The 17,200-nt window shown below is 42.5% G+C and overlaps 1 protein-coding gene across 1 annotated transcript in view; it reads left to right on the top strand.

The window, feature by feature from the left end:
* Window positions 1-3,039: 3,039 nt before the first annotated feature.
* basp1 (brain abundant, membrane attached signal protein 1) overlaps window positions 3,040-17,200 on the top strand; it is a 49,188-nt gene continuing 35,027 nt past the window's right edge. The window contains exon 1 of the mRNA XM_086271968.1: window positions 3,040-3,197. The gene's annotated coding sequence lies outside the window, so the exon portion shown is untranslated. The remainder of the gene's footprint in view (window positions 3,198-17,200) is intronic.

Here is a 17,200-nt window from a genome sequence, read left to right as displayed (position 1 = left end):
TCGAACCCTAAATATGTGGACAAAACGACTATTTCAGTCTCCACATTTCAGTGTAAAACATAATCACAAATTTTCCTCTAGGTTCTCTAAGGAGTCTATCTCAGAAGTTCTATGTTAGCTTCACTGAAACTGAAGAAGTGGACTCTTATAAATCACATAAAGCTCAGTGCTTGTTTGGGTGAATTTAATATTCCCCAGTTATTATTTGGGTTGAGAAAGCAAAAGGAGTTCGTGTAGCATTTTCTATCATGTTTTTAAACAACATTCAGGAAACTGTGTGCTGTATAATTAATGCTTAAATAATGCTGTTAACTGCGGTTTGACTGTCGTGACTCATCTTCACCACATCATCAAAACCAAATGCTTCAAAGCTCCTTTTGAACTCGACTCTGATGTTTGAAAGCATTTCTTCTGCTAACCTCAGGCCATATCTTTACTTCAGTTAATCTTCCAGTTCACTGTGCACCAATGAGCAGCTGCTCGGCCCCAGATGATAAGGTGTGGAAGTGCACTCAAGTGGATGATTCATCTGCAAATGAAAAAACTGGCACAGGAAGCCAAATACTGTCAAACTGCTGTTTATTGGTCCTCTCATCATCAAACGCATCGTTATGAACTGCAGGTCTGTTCTCGAGTTGTTTACATGTGCGGTAATTTTATAAGCGAGGAGATTAAAATAAAATGATGCAAATAAAGAGTTTTAACCTCCTGACATTCACCAAGTTGCCAGGAAATTGTTTAGCTGTAGGTTTAGGGCTGGGTAGGATTTTAGCCATTTGCTAAATATGCTTTATGTCATACATGAAAGGTTGCTGGTTCCTGTCAGAGACACAATTCCTACCTACCTGCTGTGGTGACCCCTTGTGGCACAGGAGCAGCAGATGGTAGCGATGTGGCATTCAAATTAAAAGTCAGGAGTGCAAAACCGTGATGCCTAGATGCAACTACCTTTACCTTTGTGGACCTGACCCTGATGAATTTGGCTTTGCTGCTGGCGATGTTTCAGTCTGGCATTCTTTGTCTTGCACTCAGTGTTGGCTGGACCCAGTTGTTTTTTAAAGGATGCTCAGAATAGATACTCTTTTATTCCTCACAAAAGACTCTGAAAGAGTTCGTACATGTACAAAAGGTGCAGGCCACCTTAAAACTGCCCTCCTGTTGGTGGTATGTGATAATGTTGGGAAAGAAAGGAAGGACTATGGGATGTGAAGGGTCACTTGTAGTTCATAGGCAGTGGGATCATCTGAGAACATGCAAGATTTATCAGCAGCTCTGTGCAGGGGTCAGGTACAGCCGGGTAAGTCGGGTCACTGCATCTCCCAGAACAAACTGACCTCTCCCTAATCCCAATACACTTCCTGCCAGAGGGAGGGGAGGGGGCTGCACTTTGTTGGTCTTCACCATGGGAATCCCTTTGGAGGAGCTGAAATGTTGATAACAAACTGCTGAGTCTCAGTGTGACATTGCAGAGGCAACAACAACACATTTAAGTTGTGGATATGAAAATGCACTTAAAGTGGACTTATTGTGGTTTTCCTTTTTCTCTGTGACATTTATACAGTTCAGTGATGGATGCTCACATTAACCATCACAACTACTTTCAAATAAAATAGGTCAGAATAAAGTCAAGTAATCCTTGTGAGCCAAACACTCGGCATGATGCCAGTGACATGTGATCTGCTTAATATGATCTTTTCGGGCAAACAACTCTGACTCTCTGCTTATGAGAAGCAGCCAATCAGAGAAAAGTTGGCTTACAGAGAGAAGCACTAAAAGCCTGTTGGTCACAGAAGAACAATGAACTGAGGAGCTGCACCAAGGCCAATTATACGATAAATAAGAGTTTTTCTTTAATAGAAACATACTTTTAGCTGCTGCCTTACAAGTAGAGAAGCTTGCGACCACTCTTGAATCTGTGATCTTTCACAGATAAGGCGAATGTTACAACCACTAATTACTATTGTTCTTTAATTATTTTTTTTTAGAAGGATTACTTTGAACAGTTCACATGAAAATCCTGAATTCAAATGATTCAAGGAATCAAAAACTAAAACTTTTCAAAGCCTTTTGTTAAAGCTCATAAGTTCACCTGCAAACACTGTGACGTGACAGCCCTGCTGTCGACACTGACAAGGATGAGATTCCCCTGTGACAGAGAGGAGAGCAAGTCTCTGAAGAGAAACTAATAGCTTTACAACATAAACGCCCCTCTCCTTTTATTTGACATGAACTAACTTTTTAGCTCTGGTTTTATGTGGAGCATCAACTCTTTGCAAACATTGCCATCTAGTGTCAAACTTTAGGTAATGCCGTGCAGAAAATATGGTTATTACACATTCACCAAACCTTTCTGCTGTACTTAAACAGATGTAAACACATACAGATAAATACAATGACTTACTATTTCTGAAGCCCTCAGAGATTAAACATTAAAACATAAACAGTGGAGCATTGAGAAGCGGGTAAACATTTTTTGGAGTCAACAGTTTTTCCTAAAATGTGAAACAAGTTGAGTTTTTTTTTTTTCATTTTTAGTTTGTAAAATCTGGTCCAATAAACAGATGACAGTTTCTTCAGTCTGTGAATCAACAGGTGCGTCCCGCCTACCAACAAGTCCTCGGAAACACGTGAATAAAGTGAACAGCAGGGGGCGCTCTAAAGCAACGACTGACGAAAGACGGAGCGCAAGAATGAAGTATTGCAACTAAAAGAAGCGCAGAGAGAAATTTCCGTTCCTAACAATATCAGAGTAATTTTTTTTTTACTAAATGCATAAATAAAATAAAATGAATCATTTTGTGTGAAGGATTGAAAAAAATGAGCTTCACGTTTGGAGACACCGCTCGGTCACACATATGCAGCAGCACAGCAGTGATAAAATGATCATAAAGCAGCATTAAGTGTTTTATGATCCTAAAGAAATAAATGAAAATAAAGACGCGTGCACCACAGAGCTTTAATAAAGCGAGTCGTTAGGAACAGGTACGTTTTCTTCACGCTGCTGCTCTGAGTGCACACCGCTCGCGCGTGCACGTGCGTTCAGATGCGTGTGCGCGCAGGCGGAGGATCGCCGCGGAGCCGTACCGTGTAGCAGGCACAAGCCGCTGGGCGCGCAGGAGAAGCCGCAAAAAAATCCAGCAGCCGCTGCTTGAAGCTGCCAGGAGCGCAGAGAACGTGTCGGAACTTCAGTGCACACGGTAAGAGCTGCTCCATCGCCCCACTCTCCTCTTTTACTGCCCCACGGAGCCGCTCACATGCTCGTGGCTCTTTTATTTTCTTTATTCCTTTTGTCTTTTCCCATCTCTCCGTTTGGACAGCCGCGCGGAGCGAGTGCAGGGGATGAGACAAAGGACGTGGAGATGTCGTGAAAAAAGAAGGAAATCAAATATTTTTTAGAAAGGGAGAAATTAGGAAACTGTAAAATTCTGTTTTCTTCTGTGCTCTTTTTTTTTCTCTTTTTCTTTTCCTGGCGACAAAATGTGCACGAGTTTAAAAAGGGGTGTGTACAGTCTGGGAGAGCACGCGCTCAGACACGGTCTCGTTTTTCTCACTTTTATTGAGGGAAAAAAGCAAAAATCACCTCGACAGCGCTCAAAGTGCGATCGAGCAGCGTGCTCTTTATTATTTATTGATTGCTTTGATATCGTTTATGATTATATAATTTCCACAGACTGCTCCGCACCGCAGAGGGGAGGGGGGATTTGGGGCTCGGGGGTGGGGTGGGGGTGCCCCCCTCATAATTCGCAGCCAGTAAACAGTTGAACATCCAGAAATAAGAAGAGTGCTCTTCTGCTCGCCCCACCTCTTTGTCTTTGTGGAGGTGTGACACCGTTCTGCCTGAATGCGACACGCACGCGCGCACATGCACGCACTCAGTGACTCGTATCACATGCACTCTCTAACCACATCAGTCCGTGTCATGATTCAGATGAATTATTGATCTCATATTCTCGTTTTATTGCACTCAGAAGGAGTATGGAGGAGGGATGGGGGGTTGAGGAGCCTCTGTGGGATGATGTTGATGAGGAGGAGGAGGATGAAAAGGAGGAGGGTGGGGGTGGCTGATGGAGAATCTAAGCTGCATTCTCTCCCGCACAAACACAGAGTTCATCTTTTCACTCGTCTTCTTGTTTCTGCCGCTGCTCGAATGTATCGGTTTGCTTACGCAGCGAGTCAAACTTTATTAGCCGTACCCCGCCGGTTAATTGCCTGGTCCTTTGTTTGCCGCGGCACGCATGCGCATTAGGTGTAGGGTGTGGATGGGAGAGATGCCACCTTGCGTATCAATAGGATGGAGAGGAGGAGGGCAGTCTTTCGGGTTTTGGTTTATTTGTTTATTTGCGTGAAAAAAAAAGACAATAAACGATTAAAATGTGACGAGGAGGGGTTGTGTGTCTGTGCGCGTGTATTTTGGGTTGTCTGCGTGTTTTTTCCCCTCCGTTTCTCGGTGATGTGACGCTGTGGATTGTGTGTGCGGATGATGGTTTGTGTGTGAATGGCGCCTCAGTTGTGGTGGTGCTGTATCGGAATTGGACTGTGCTGCAGCGATGTGCTGAAATAACTGATTAATCGGGTATTGTAATGATTAATTATGATAATTACTTCACCTGAAATCACAATGAAACCGATGCAGAAATGACAAACAGCATTATTTGCTTAAAGAAGGTTTTGTTGGACAATTTTAATGATTTTCTGGCAAACTGTCACCTGCACAGTTCATGCACTGTAGCAACAGATAGTTAGGACATTCATAGACATTCAGTCTTACAGCTCTGAGCCCACCAACAGCTGAAGTCAACATACAGGAATCTGCAGTCTGTGGGAGTTTTTTGCTTGTGTTGACTTACTGCTGAAATCAACCTTTTACCTGACACAGCAAGTAAAGGTGTGCAGCGAGGGCGCGTCACACCTAGGGTTGTAAAATTAGTCCAATTCAGATTTCATTGACATTTTCCTCCTTTAACAATTATTAAAGGAAGATAATGAAGATAACGTTCGCACTGTGCTGCTCTGCGTTTCCTAACAGTGCTCTGACCCTGTTGGTGTTTACTTCATTTCTTTCTATATTTCCATTCCTATTTCAGATGAATTACAATCAAATTTCAAGGGTACGTTGCAACAGTTAAAGAGATGCGTTCAATAAACCCAGTCAGTCCACAAACAGTCCCGTTAACTGTGATCTCAGCCGTGGCCAAAATAACTGTGATTGTAATTGTTGCCGTAATCAAACAACAGTTTACTGTAGCAGCAGTTTGTAGGAAATCACTGATGAATGCAGAGACAATTTCCATTTCTAAACTGACTCACTGTCTTTTCCACTCTTGCCCAGTGATGGGAAGATTTACAGTTTGATGCTTCAAAGGCGATAGCAGATAGGGAGCGAGTGTAATTGGTCTTGGTGGGTGGGCGGCCGGGGTTAATCAACAGAGTGGGTTTACGAAACTCTGCGTGAGATTAGAATTTAAGAATATGGATGAGCATGTTCACATCATATCCACTGATATTCCATAATTAACATATAGAGATTTTATAGCATTTGTTTTCATCTCGTCATTAATTATTTCTGCACGTTTGCAAACACGGCCTCAGTATGAATTCAAACAGACAATAATGACATTTGTGATGAGGGATAGATGGTTTAAAACGCCTTTTTCAAAATGAATCCCATCGATTCTGATATTATAGTCTCAGGATGGTGGGATTTATTACAGGGTGACACATTAAATGCTCTGATCGCTTTTTTGTGTGGAACACACCATGAATAGTTACCTAAGCTGACAGTTTGCTTAAAATGTCAGCAGACAAGATCTGGGAAGTGTTTGTTTTTGGCTGAGGATGTTAGCCCTCGGCCAGAGTGCTAATGTACAACGGAGGCACTTGGAAACAAATCATCACTTCCTCTACATGAAAAGAGAGCTGGACCCGCATCACCTAGGTGATGTGTTTGCTTGTGTTGTAGATGTGCTGTTAAAAGTGCCTCCATCTGACAATACAAGTAAAAGGAGACCCTGACCACGTCAGGGGATGTAGAAACTCTTAATACAGATGTGCATTTCAGCTATACAGTCCTACACAGTGACCCAGACACTGCTTTATGTCTGGTGTGATCTGTCTTCATTACACTCTCGTGTTGTTTCTGTCTGTGACACTCAATAATGAGCTTTCATGTGCTGATGTTGCACCAGCGATGTAATAAAACAAAACATTTAAAGATATTTAAATAGGAGAATGCTATTTCTTCCTGTTAAAAGGGAGTTTTTCCTTCCCACTGTTGCCAAAGTGCTGCTCACAGGGGGTCATGTGATTGTTGGGTTTTCTCTGTATGTATCATTGTAGGGTCTACCTTACAATATAAAGCTCTTTGAGGTGATTGTTGTTGTGATTTGGTGCTCTATAAATAAAATTAAATAGAATCAAATTGAATAAAAAAAATGATACGGAGCATTTTGATTGGTTGAAATGTGACTGGGAATACTTCTTGTCCTTTGAATGACTCTTATTACAGGTGAGGGTATTTTTGAGAGAAATATTACCTTTATTAAGATTTACAATCAGATTGGATTCACAGAAAACATCTCAGACACGAGGTTGGTTTCTGTAATTTTCCCAATAATTGGTGATCGGTGCTTAAAGGACAAGTACGTAAGACTTTGTGACATCTAGCAGTGAAGTTGTAGATTGAAACTGACTGACTCCTCCTCCTTTACTTCTACCTTTCCAAGCCTGAATGAGATGTTGGTCATCAGTTTAACATAAAACAATCTAGACCTGAGGCACGTTTAATCCTGCTGTGTTTTCCATCATATTCTGGTATTCTGGACACTGCCTTGGCTCATCTGGACTCATGTGAAAACACGGCAGCCCACAGGTTCCCTGTAAGAAGATCCCCCCCCCCTCCCTGTGAACATAAGAAAGTCCCACAGCTAATTTAAATGTAAAGATTTCCAGTCATTTGCAGTGGTAAAAATATTCTGAATACTCATAGCTTTGCACTCCTCGGTTTGTGTTTGCTACTGCAACCTCCTCATGAGTGGTGTTGCAGGATCACCATGGTAATGGGGGTCTTGTAGTAATGGTAAATGGCCTGTATTTGTATATCGCTTTACTAGTCCCTAAGGACCCCAAAGCGCTTTACACATCCACCCATCCACACACTAGTGATGGCAGCTACATTGTAGCCACAGCCACCCTGGGGCGCACTGACAGAGGCGAGGCTGCCGGACACTGGCGCCACCGGGCCCTCTGACCACCACCAGTAGGCAACGGGTGAAGTGTCTCGCCTAAGGACACAACAACCGAGACTGTCCGAGCCGGGGCTCGAACCGGCAACCTTCCGATTACAAGGCGAACTCCCAACTCTTGAGCCACGATCATGCGTGTTGCCTGTCTGGCTGTTGATTGGCTGACATAAATTCATCCCCGACTCTGTTCATTCATCTTTGCCAGATGGAGACAAACGGCAACCTGATGAGAAGTTAGGATGGTGACTCATCGGTTACCGCCGCTGTCTGCTGCTCAGTGTGTGACTGTGAATACGTTACGGAGAGGAGAGCAGACACGAAGCAATGATACCTCACCCACCCCTGTCTGTGTTACACACATCGTGTACTCATGCAAAAGTAAGCGGACGATGAGTCATAGGTGATTATCAGTGTGTGTCCACATACTTGCAGTGTACCTGACAGACTAAGGGACTGATAATGAGGGGGTGAGGGACATTTTGTCTACATGAATTTGCAGGTCTTAGAGGGTCCGTCTCTCTTTATATGATTTTTATTTATTTTTTATTTCATTGTTTGGTCATGTGATCAGCAGGATCACTTTCACACAATCCTGCATCAGTCTTAATTAAGGCATCATGCTGTGTGTAATGGAGAAACAGGCTGGTTAACTTAAGGGAGCGGAGATAAAGCAGAACAATGGGAGGCTGCAGCTGTGTAGCACATATGAACAACTGTGTGTGTGTGCGAGAAGCTGTGTAATGGGTACAGCTGCAGGTTGAGTCTCCACTGCTGATACTACTGTCTCTACTGCTCGTACTGCAAAGAAGGAAAGAAAAACATTTCAACACAGCTGGGTCTGAGAGGTAAAAACACACTGGGCCCATGTTCTCGTTCTCTGCATCTCTAAACACGACAGAATAAGAGTAACGTCTGCTTTAGCGTTAGCAGACATTCAGAAAAGATGGTGTAATTACATTAACCCAGCTTAATAAAAATGATTTTAGGACTCAAAATAAGCTGAAATCATTTGGTTACGTGTTGCACAACACTGTGTCTATCTTTGAACGCAGCTTGGGTTACATTTTTAAGGAAGTGCAAGATGACAACTTCTTTGCAGGTTGGAAGTATGTTTTAGTTACCGTGACTACAGTGAACTGAAACCTCAAGGATATATTTAGTTGCGTGTGATATCATTTTGCATTTAATTGCATTAATGAGGTGGGTTTTGTGGTTTATCCTTACAGCAGCCTGCGGACAGAAGTACCAAAAGGTGCAGTTCCACTAATGTCCACTTGAGGCTGACTCTAAAAGAAGAAAGCAAATCCCCCATAGAGTCCCATGTGATTTGAAAGCCTGTGTCAGTATTCACGCAGTTCACAAATATATTTTTTAAAAGTGATCAAGAGTTCAGGCAGTCAGCTTGAGTCAGCTGCATGTTTTTTATCTGCATCCTGTGCTGTATCCCATCCCCCTTTGATCACGGTAGTCTACCTAAAACATCAAGGTCCTGCTTTTACAGCTCACCTGAAATCTAAGCTGACACCTGCTGCATACAGTATTTTAAACATCCCCCCTAACCCATCACCCAGTTAACCATAATCACTCCCACTCGATGTTATATTGAGCGTTTCCTGTTGGGCAGTGATGAGATCTCACCCTGACTGCTACTATTTCTGCTGCTAGCCCCACCACTGCTAATCTTTAATCTTTTCCATTGGAACATTCATTTGTGGTTTCTTTCATCTGCAAGGCAACCGTACAATACAGCCCAATGCCACCTATTAAAACCCCAGAAATCACCATAAAAGGAGTTTGACATTGACAAAATGTAACTGCAGTGTCACCGTGCGTATTTTAGGCCACTTGTTGAAGCGCCTCACTCCCTTTGGCCCGGCATATCCTGTCCAATTCTCTATTCAAGGCTATAAATAAATAAAAGGCAAATGGCACAGAGTTAACATTTATTACAGCACTGCTGCGGACTTCATTAGTGTGCTAGTGTTTGTGAACCCTTAGTTTAATGCCACTGTGTTATAATTACAAAAGAAATGCTAAATGCTCTGTTTTCTGTTTATAACACTAGAACAGCTGTTGCAGATGACAGCTCATAGTTTTTCTTTTGTACGAGTGCAAAACAGAGAAGTGGATTTCTTGGACAGCAGCCACCATTAACAGACAGTTTTTTATGTTGTTTGACAGACCAGCTCACAACAGTGTGGAGGTATAAATGCTAAGTGTTGGCTGAGAGTTTGACTCCATAACGAGTCCACGAGCTGCACTGAAAGCAGGAATAGTTGCTTCCTCACAGTAGGAACTTTTGAACTTGAGGAGAATCTTCGTGTGGCCGCGCTGCCTCCGTTCGATAGGCGCTCGATGTCCATCAGTGTGGTCCTCTGGCCTGTCAGGAATGAGGAAGTCAGATGTTTCAATTTCCTGTTAAAGGAAGCATGAATGTGTATCAAATGGCTGTAAACTTGTGCTTAAAGTTTATTTTGGTGCCATTTATTTATGCTGCTGAAGTGCAGCACAGCAGTTGGACGTGGTGGTTTTGCAAAAGATGTTGTGATGAGAAGAAATGACTCGTAGCTCTGCTACGCCCCACTGCTGACACATCTGTCATGTCATCTGTGTGTTTTATCTGCTTGGTTGGGAATTAAATCATCATAATTGTAGATGAAAATTAGGTTACTTTTATGCTGATCGCTGTACCGACTTCTGGTCTATGGATAAATCTTTTCACATTTAATTTTTGTTGACATTTAACATTGCGTTATTATTTTGTAGTTGGTGCAGTTTCAGTAAAAACATCAGATAATGCTAGGGTTAGCTGCAGATAAAACCGTAAAACAGAGTAGTGTAGATGAAAAGATTAGACACAAGTCAGAAATGAAAAAGGATTCTGTGCACACTGCATTTATCAGCTCAGATGTTTTTATAGTAATATTGACTGAAATCATATGAAAGTGCTAACTTGCTAAGTGTAAATGGTGATTGGTGATTCTGACTTGGCTGTCGGTGTGAATGCTCGTCTGCCTCTCGGTGTTAGCCCAGCAGCAGATTGGCAGCCTGTCCACGGTGCACGCTGCCTCTATCACAGCTGGGATTGGCTCGAGCCCTCCCACCACCCTGACCTCACAAACCCCACAGCAAGTAACACATTATGATTGTGATTCATGCTCAGCAGTTTCCTAACTTGGTAACATTACACAGTAATTATAAGAAACTAGAGGGGAAATGCTTAAGTTGATGACCTGCTTCTCGTAGAACAGGGTTGCGCAAAAAAGGGAGTAATACACGACAAATGAAAAGCTAATAACATGTGATTAATCTGCAAACAGACAAAGAGTTGATGGTGAGTAGGTTTACCTTAATATAAAGTGCTGCCAGTTTTAAAGCACCAACAGAGAGCTGGGGATAAATCTGTGCTTTTTAGGTCTTTCTTACAAAAACTGCATGTTCCTTTAATTGATTATTAAAGAAAGCAGCAGAAACATCTGATGTGAGCTGGCAGGAGCGAGGCTCCAAAATATACATTAATGTGATTCAACAAATGCTAAACTCTTTGACCTCAGGGGTCTTCTTGTCTTGCATTCAGGGGATTTTTTGCAGCGAAAATGCAGGAAACTAGAAGTAGAAGCGACGGCCGGCCCCTCCTCGTGTCCCTGCCCGCTCTCCAGTCTCGCTGGAGGTTTGACGGCACCCCAACATGTCCTCGTCCTCGGCAGCTCTTTCACCGTGAGCGCCATCTGTCACATCGCTCCTCGTCTTCCAGGAAATTACAGATCAAACCGAAAGCGACAACGTTATCTGATATGTACCCCGACGAGGCAGGAATGAACTCGGCCGTCTCGGCTCGCTCTCTGCTGAATCCCAAATCCACTCACTCACTCGGGTGTCCTTGTGGATGTAGAATCATTTGGCGAGGGCAGATAAAGGACCAGTGCGGCCATATTTCTTCCAACGACCTGTCCTCTTATCTGTAGAGCAGACCGAGTTGATTCTAAAAGTGGAGCAGACGGCGATAACATTTTCAGAGCTATGGGATTTTAATAGCCCAACAATTTCACTTTAAGCTTGGCTAGAAAAGCGGCACCTGTTATTGTTAAGTAATTGCTATGAAAGAGGGACAGTGCATTGTGAAGGTATTTCCAGCTCTATTAACACCTGTATCAGCCAAATGGGCACATTTATATAGAGATGTCGCTTTGTTATATAATAATAACTCTGCCATTGAAAGGAAGTCATTTTTTCCCTCTCTGGCTTCAGGTTTGTAAACAACAGACACAGAACAGCAAATCCCGGGGAAATCAGAAAGTGTCACATTCCTGATTTAAAGACTGTGACTGATATCAGAAGCATTTCTGATTTTCTATGCAAGAGTCAGTTATTAACTGCAGGAATTTCCAGATTCAGATATTCAGTGTGACTTACAGGCCAGTGTGAACTCGGTAATAGACGTTCACAGCTCTGTCTGCGGCAGCCATCTTGTTTTAGCCCACAAGTGCAACTGAGCACAATCTGCTGTGTAGTGTGAAAAGGTAAAAAAATAATCTGGCCTTTCATTCATGTCAGACTGTAAAAGAGAAGAGTGTGACACCAGCTCTTCACAGAGGTCCAGCTGTTTTTGAGAAACGCTGCCGCTCTGATGGCTAAAAATCTATAAGCCAGGAAAAACTTGACAACTAAAAATGGCCTAAAAGAGAACCAGCTGAAAGGTGTTTGATGTGCCCGTTAGTTTCATGTGTCCCTCACCTATAAATTGGCTTCCTGCCTCAGCACCCAGCCAGCAAAGAACCCAAAGGAGGATTCAGCGCGCTGATGTCCGGTTGCTGCACGTGCAAAGTTGTGATAATACCACAGCTGCTTCTGTGTGAGCAGAAGGCGATAAACTAAGAAAAAAAAATAAGAAAACTGTTCTACAGCCAGACGAGGACACGTCTGCCTCGTTAATTAAAAATAAACTTAAGGATTCTGATGATGTTCATTCTTCTCCTGAATGCTCATAAAGCAGCACCTTTAAGCACCAACTGTTAGCATCTCAAACTATTATCAGCCAGTAGAGATCGTTTAACTGTGAAGCATCTACAACTGGCTCAAATGTGTCTGCAGTCAGAGTTGTGTTTATCTGACGGAAAGCAGAAAATCTAAGATTGCTCACTGACCGGGCCCCAGCAGATCCTCACTGTTGATGTTTTTCGTGTGTCTTACAGTTTCTGCAGCAAAATGAAACGGATCCTTCTTCTTATCGATGATGCTGAACACAGTAAGCAGAGGCATGCTGGTGCATTTAAGGCATGTTAGCATAGTGATGTTAACATGGAGACTGTTTCAATTGAAATTTCTGTTGAAAGTAGCGTTAACGAACACTGTGATGCATTTAAATAACGGGCAGTTATTAGAGAAACAAAGGAGAATAAAGGAAGCACACAGACTGACATTCCCAGGAAACCTGAGATATAAAAGTACCAACTTTATTCAGAACTGTGGATGACGAACAGCCGTCACAGGCCGTCAGCATTTCCTTCCTTCCTCCCCGTCGCTCTCTTTTTTCCTTTAAACCTTTAAGGCCCGCCGAGTCTTGGAAACCAAACCAAACGCCGTTCCTGGCGTGAATCTTAAACAGTCGAGGGACGGAGTCTGAAAATAATGAGATGGTACAACAGAGTGAAGACTCGGAGGTGTTCGGCCTCTTCGCGCGAGCGCCGCGGTCCCAGTTCTGTCAGCTCCCATCATCGAGAGACAAACTGATGACGAGAAGAAAATTACAAGAATATCTCTCGCCGGATTTTTTTTTTCCTGAAGTGCGAGACGTAATCAAAGGCCTGTCTGAAATCCTCAGCCATGTGTTGGATGTGTGAGACGTCGGTAAGCTGGTGGAGATGTGTGTGTTTTTAATGCATGCAAGGTGGAAGTGAAGAATTTTTACAGCACTGTACATATTTGTGGTTTGTCTCACCACATCTGAAGCTTTTAAAGCAGAAATAGTTTATTCACAATTTATTTACATTTATTAAATAATTTATTGTTTATTTCCCAACATTTTCCTGGTGTTTATTGCTCATCAACAAATAACACACTGGCTGACTTAATTTTGTTTTTATAAATATGAACGTTTATTGAATTTACTTGCATATTTTGCCATGTGTTGGATTACATGCATGTAACTATGAACTTATTTTGCAAAAAAGAATAAAATATAAAGTAATTCAGTTAAATATTAGATTAAATAAAGTATTCTGCTTTGTTTTTTTAGTGTTTTATTCAAAAATAATTAATTAATACAATGTAATGTAATCATATACTAGATGTAGCTTTAACAACAACCATCAAATAAACAGTCTGATTATAACTAATCTAATTAAAATGTATTTGTAATGATGCTGCGTGATCATGTCTTTAATTCAATAATTTGGCTCTTATTCTAGAAACTTTAAGCAGACCCCATCCAGACTCTGGGTGCCCCCCCCCACACACGCATCCTCGCTGGTGCTCTCACCCCCACCCCCCCGGCTCTTCTCGGGGTTAGCTGGAGTTGAGAGTCAACTTTGTCCTGCCTCCATGTCTAGCCTGGCACCCAGCACCACTCACTCCAGGGCTGCCCCCTCCCTCTCTCTCACTCTCGCTGTCTCACTGTTGTGGCTGAAGACAGCAAACGCCCGCCACGTCAAATTTCACTCCACTGGCGTTTGGCTGCGAGCCGCAGACACGCCGGTGACAGGGGTCACTTAGATCCAAAGCTGAGCGGGTCAGTTTAGCCGAGCTGGGCAGACGGACAGACGGAGAAAAACAAGGCTGGGGTGGATGTCTGAGTCTGCAGCTCTGCTATGAGTGTTAGAAATGGATGCAGTTGTTGTTCGAGATCAGCCCGAAGCTGCTTTTACTGCTACTCAGAGAGTCCCGTTTCTGATGCCATTTTAAGGTCACAACCACAGTTTCCTTTTTTACAGTTCGAGCTCTGGTTGAAGCCAGGCAGGAGATTGTTCACCAAAGTCACATGACCCACATGTGGCGATGTGCTGTTACTTGATGCAAGTACTTCAAGTGACTTCATCTTTTGCTTGTGAACTCACTGCCTCCTTTAAACGTCTCAGCGAATCTTCCTCTCTCTTTGTGCGTCGTATTTACGGCAAGATGTTAAAGCTAATTCTGGAGAAGGTTTTATGCTTTTCCTGTGCACTCAGGCCTAGCTGGTAAAGGGGATCATAAACATCACAGAAAAGTCTCCAGAAAGCAGCGAGGAGTTATTACCCTCGATTCTGGGTGCAGAGGCAGGAGGGGTAAAGCATTGAAAGGATTTTTATATCAGACAGCTTCTGTCCTCACTCCTGATGGACTGAGCCGCCCTCTAAGTCTTGTAATATGACCGAAGAGACACAAAACTTTGACCTCCTTGCACAAAACCCCTGAAGGCGGCAATTTAAGAATCCATCAGTAAATTCTCTGTTTTGCTCTGTAAGGCTTGGCACTCGTGACTGAGGTCAGATTCAGGTCAAATATCAAAGGAATGTAAACATTTCATCATATATTTATTGAGATATCTCAGTCAGATTATCGCTTGGTGAAATCTTATTCACTGAATTAAAGCTGTCAGGTAACTTTGTAATCTTTGCAAACCAAATTTTATCCTGCTTAAATAAATGGGAAACAATTAGGGCTTAAAAGATAAGAAGCTAAAGTAAAATCTAATGATAGTCACTCATGTAAAAGAGTATGTCTCCAATTAGCAGCTAATGAGCTGAAACATGCAAAACAACTGATACTATTTTAAAAGCCATTTCCCATTAGGAGTTTTCATTCCATTCCCAGAAATTTCTCAGAAATGTCACCTGGCTCTGATTCGATGTAAAAAAAAAAGAAAAAAGAAACCCTCTGAGCTCTGCTCATCAGCACAGCCCTGCAGAAATATTGATTGATGTTGGACCATGTCTGGCTCCGTCTGGAAGCCAGGAGGGACCTCAGGGATCTGTGCAGACAGATGGAAAGGAAGATGGTGTGGGACACAGGGACAGCAGAGCTGCTAGTGGTGGGCTTAGAGCTGCAGTTGTATTGATTGACACCAGAGATGGAGCTCTCTAATGCTGGGCTGAAAGCAAGACAAAGAAATCTTCTGCTACGAAACAATCCCCGGGTAGCTTTGGTAGCCAGATGGAGCCTCTGTACAGATGTGATAGGAGCAGAATGTTTGCTGTAGTCTCTCTGGAGCTGGAAGTGTCACAGGAAACAGATAAGCAGCAATTAGCCTTATCCAGCACCTCTTTACAGAATAATACTGCAATCCAGCTGTGTGTCTGAAATTCTTTATATTAAGGTTACATTACTCAGTGTTGTTCATTAAAGAGCCGGGGCACTTTTGTTATTGCTTCCTGTTTAATTCCAGTGAATTCAGTCAAGCTTTCGGTAAATAAATCTTCATCATTGCAAATGTTTGTCTCAGAGCCTTTATTGAGATCAAATAAAGCCCACCTGTGCTCTGTCATGCAAGCACACATGGGAAGTGAAGTTTATAGTTGTGTGACTTACCAATAAGGGAGAAAAGCAGTCAAGAAATCTTTCTTCAAATAAAATAAAAACATGTGGAACAAAAAATAAATAAATAAAGGAAATCTGGAAAATGTCACGTTCACTGCGAGTTGCTCAGTGTCAGCTAAACTTGATATGTGAATGTAATTACTCAATTTGGGTACTCAATCAGCACAAATCTCAAAGCAATCAAGAGCAATTGTAGCATCGGTTAACGTAACCTTTAGCTGTGCCTGCGGTGAGATGGAACTTCGGGCTTCCAGATTTCCATTCTTCCTGGTTCATCGTGTCTGTGATGTGTCTGAATCAGTGGATCCAAGCATTCCTGTTTAGTTTGGCTACATTTAAAAATAAAACAATAAGTGAAACTTGTGCCAGTGTCCACGATGTCATCTGGCCAACTGCTTCGTGAACATCAGCCGGACATAACTCAGTGACTAGTAAAGTCTTGATTACAAGAACTTTTGTGCAAAATGTTGCACTTCCTCTAACACCGACACTCTGGTGTGTCGGTCCCCAGAGATCACCAGGTTAAAATGTGCACGAGTCATGACGTCAGCTTGTTTACAGCTTTCTTTAGCTAATAATACCCGTACAGTTACTCCTTTGTAGCGCTCCTGTTCGATTTAAGTTTAAAGTTAAGGGTGTTATCACTTTGACAGGTGGACGGTGACACAGGCAGCTGTAGCTGATAGGTGACCTCTCCTCAGCTAATGCCTAAACATGACATTCGTGCCTTTCAAGCATTTTTACTTAACACTAATTAGAAGGTTTGTGTATTGTTTCCTTGCACCTCTGCAGACTATTATATGCTTTATAGATATATCGTAGCACTCCCGTCTTTTCCAAATATGGTCAGTTGTCGATCTAAAAAATACAACATGGTGTGACAGCAGGAACAGAATCAGACACAGCTATTTTGCAATGATTGATTGCAATAATATAATCAGTATTTCAACATTTTTACAGTGGAACCTCTGGCCATGTACCTTATTAGCATGAGACAATCTTTGCCAGCACTCCACTACCAGTTTTATGTGTGCTTAACAAAATAAAGAAAGGGGAAGGCATTCAAATAATCACAGAACAAAGCCGCAGTATATGAACATAAAATACAAACACAGCTGGGAACACAAAGTTTTTATTACTCGTTACGAAATATCACAAACAATGGTTATGACACGGAGTTTATGGACTTACTTGAATGAGTTTTCAATGTGAAAACTGAATATTCATGATTCCTGTTATTTGTGAAGTGTTTTCTCTGTGTAGACCTCACCACAGGTATGTCAGGCCACAGATGGGCAAGTAATCAAAGTATATGGCTGGTGCACTTTTCTTCCAGGCTTGAGTCAGGAAACGTCCCAGCCTGCCAGGCAGGTGGGCTGTCTCATTTAAATTCAGAGGCACCAGTGATGATGAAAGATGCAGAGACGAGATCACGATTCCTTTGAATA

The sequence above is a fragment of the Aulonocara sp. 'chitande type north' Nkhata Bay genome, linkage group LG18, assembly GCF_057382095.1.
Source record: "Aulonocara sp. 'chitande type north' Nkhata Bay isolate Kocher_YH1m ecotype deep benthic linkage group LG18, A_spYH_male_GT1.1, whole genome shotgun sequence".
NCBI lineage: Eukaryota > Metazoa > Chordata > Actinopteri > Cichliformes > Cichlidae > Aulonocara > Aulonocara sp. 'chitande type north' Nkhata Bay.
This window is presented reverse-complemented; position numbering and strand designations above follow the sequence as displayed.